Raw genomic sequence first — 3,315 nt, forward strand, 5'->3', positions numbered from 1 at the left:
GGAGTTTAGGTTAGGGGGTTAGGGGTTAGGGGTTTAGGGTTGGGGTTGGGGAGTTAGGTTAGGGGGTAGGGATAGGTTTTAGGGAGTTAGGGGTTAGGTTAGGGGTTAGGGTTAGGGTTAGGTTTAGGGGGTTAGGGTCAGGGTTTGGTTAGGGTCAACCGCAGTGCCCTGGATGGGCGCTGCGAGGGGCACGGTCACAAGGGGACCCCCCATGTGAGTAAAACACTTAAAATCTCTTAAAAGACCGGTTTGGTTCTAAAAAGCTGTTTAAAGGGTTACGGGGGGTTAGGTTAGGGTTAGGGAGGTTAGGGTTAGGGTTAGGGTGTTAGGGTTAGGGTTAGGGGTTAGGGTTAGGGGGTTTAGGGTTAGGGGTTTAGGGTTAGGGTTAGGGGATAGGGTTAGGGGTTAGGGGTTAGGGTTAGGGGTTTAGGGGGTTAGGTTAGGGTTAGCTGCCATACAATAATGAATGGCTACACCATGAACACATGACTCACTCCCATATGGCTTTGCCAGCATATTTTGATTGAAGAAACTTTTGCTCGTTTGAGCCCCAAAGTGGATCAGCTGCTGTGTCCTTCTGCGTCCCTGTGTAATACAGGACGGTAGCCTATATGTAAAGCACATATTGATGTCTCCAAAGCAGTAATGTTATGCACTGATATCAACAAATTTCATTGCAAATAGAGTTTATTTAAACAGTAGACAGCATAAGTCCATTCAAACAAGAAATGCGGTCTGTAGCAATGATTGTTACAGTTAGCGTTAGCGCGAGCAATTTTTAAAAACGTTTCAATTAAGAACATGATCACAAAGTATATGTACAGGACTGTATAGAGCACAAAACAAGACTGTTGTAATTTTTAAATCAATTATTTAACCCTTTTAAGCCATAAATACTTACATTTATGGGTCTCTCTGGTTGCCATTTTTACGGCTGCCCAGTGTATTCTGGATACCTCTTACTTTCAAATAAGTATCTATCCCAGTGATCATCAACTGGCGGCCCGCGGGCCGAATGCGGCCCGCCAAGCCTTCGATCCGGCCCGCGACTGGATTCCAAAATTGTGAGATCAAGAGAAAATATGTAGGCCTATTCTACACTATTAAAGCAACTAAAAGCAGCAACAACTGAGCTCTCTCAGTAATCACCACCATTTATCTCTATTTAGGCTACACCCCAAAATCAAACTACTCTCTCTTGATCATTTAAAGTTCGAGTAGTAATGCCGCTTGCGTGGGAGTAGGCAGATTTCAGTGTGGCGATTTTTCTCTGACACGCCTCTGACTGCTCAGGATAGAAATCTTAAATTTGAATGTTTTGTGGTGGTGACGGCGCAGATTGTTTCTTTTGCAACAGCAACAGTTTTCATTGCAAATTAGGCATACTGGTGAGGCATTCCGAAGGTTGGCATGATAAATGCGTACTTTTCAGTCCAGTCATCATTGAAGGACCTGTTTTCAATATCAACTTTGCGTTTCATAGCCTTTTGAGAGTGCCATTTTACCTCTGTTAAGAGACCCTTTCCTGTCACTTCCTCGGTGTTTGTTTTTTCAAGTGCTCTACAAGTAAATTGACTTAATTGAGTTGAGGCAAAATATCTATCACCCCTGGTTTTGTCTGTGGTATAGGTGATAGGAACCTGACTCTAAAGGCCTTCAGTTTTGTAATAAATGGAAAAGTATTAACAATAAACATCAATCATAATGTTATACCAACATTTTATTTTTTTTATTTTATTTTTATTTAAGGGTCCGGCCCCCAAGAGACGTCTGGTAAATTCTGGCCCTCTGACAAATATAGTTGATGACCCCTGATCTATCCCTTTCCCTTACCCCTGCCGCTCGATCAAAATTCATATTGGGACAGACCCTACTCTCTGTGTGTGTGTGTGTGTGTGTGTGTGTGTGCGTATGGTGTGTGTGTGTGTGTGTGTGCGCGTATGTGTGTGTGTTGTGTGTGTGTGTGTTGTGTGTGTGTGTGTGTGTGTGTATGTGTGTGTTTCACGTGTTTTGGGGCCCCTTGTGGACTGAATAGTATGATCCAATTCTTTGCAAATGATTTGCATCATACTATTCAGTCCACAAGGTGGCGCTGGAATAAAACAATTACAGCAGTATAATCACAGTATCTAAATATCCAGTATTTGGTTTATTTTGTCAGAAATGTACAAATAACTATAATGTGTGAGCGAAATAGAACTCATTCATCCTCTCTTTACTCTGCACATGACAGTTATTGGTTCAAAATGTCTTTATGTAATTTCTAAAAGAAGTATAAAGAAGATATTTCCTTTTCTGAACCCTTTAACCACAGCAGAAGCTGATAAAATGCAAAAACGAGGGGAAGGGGTAAGGTATGGGTTAAGACGAGAAATGAGATTCTGCCTAAGGCTCCAGCTTCCTCCTGTACTTCTCCTTCGCCTCCCTGATCTCATTTTCATTCAGGTCCCCCTGATGGCCCTCACCTCCTACCTATTCCCTCTCTGAAAGCCCTCTTGCATTCAGGATGTTCTGGATGTCCTTGTTACCCCAGTTGGTTGTTTGGTACCCTGACACGTCTTTGCTTGGACAGTGCAGTCCACACAGAAGTTTATGTAGTCTGAGTACCTCAATCAGCCCATCTATGTCCTCTCCATGTGGCTCACAGAGTGCATCCTAGTCTGTCACCTCCAAACATCCTTGAAGTGTCTCATAGGCCTCCTCTGACATTACTACTCCTTACTATCCTTGTGTCACAGGCTGCCTTTTCACCAGGGGCACACTAGCAGGGGTTGATGTGAACTAGGTTGTGGTCGGACCTCCCCAGTGGGGGGAGGGGGGAAGAGCTGTATGCGCTCCTGACATTAACATCAGCAGGTCCAAGGTCCTCGCCTCTCTAGTATGGCAGCTCATATACTGGGTGAAGTTGGCGGCAAAGAGCAAACAGGCAGGTGAGTCCATGGTAGCAGGCAGGTAGCAAATTTGCACACTAGATGCACGGTGACAGACGGAGAACAGGACGTTAGTAAATGTCACAGAGTTCTCAACAAAATATACAGGGTGGCTGGAGCAAAATAACAAGAGGTAAAGTGCAAAACGGCAACGGTGAGAGCTGAACCAGTGTATTTAACTGCTAGAGTGACAAGTGATGAGCCACAGGTGTGACGCCTGCAGCTGGTGATGAGTCAGGATCGGACACGGCCACACAAATATGCAGAGGACTAAACAGACAAGACTGACAGAAACAGCGGGAGGGAGGGGAAAACTGGGAACACAAGGAAGGGGAGAGAGCAAAGCAAAACCCTAACAATGATGGACTAACGACCAACTGACTGA

Source organism: Etheostoma spectabile, chromosome 9 (assembly GCF_008692095.1).
Source record: "Etheostoma spectabile isolate EspeVRDwgs_2016 chromosome 9, UIUC_Espe_1.0, whole genome shotgun sequence".
Taxonomy (NCBI): domain Eukaryota; kingdom Metazoa; phylum Chordata; class Actinopteri; order Perciformes; family Percidae; genus Etheostoma; species Etheostoma spectabile.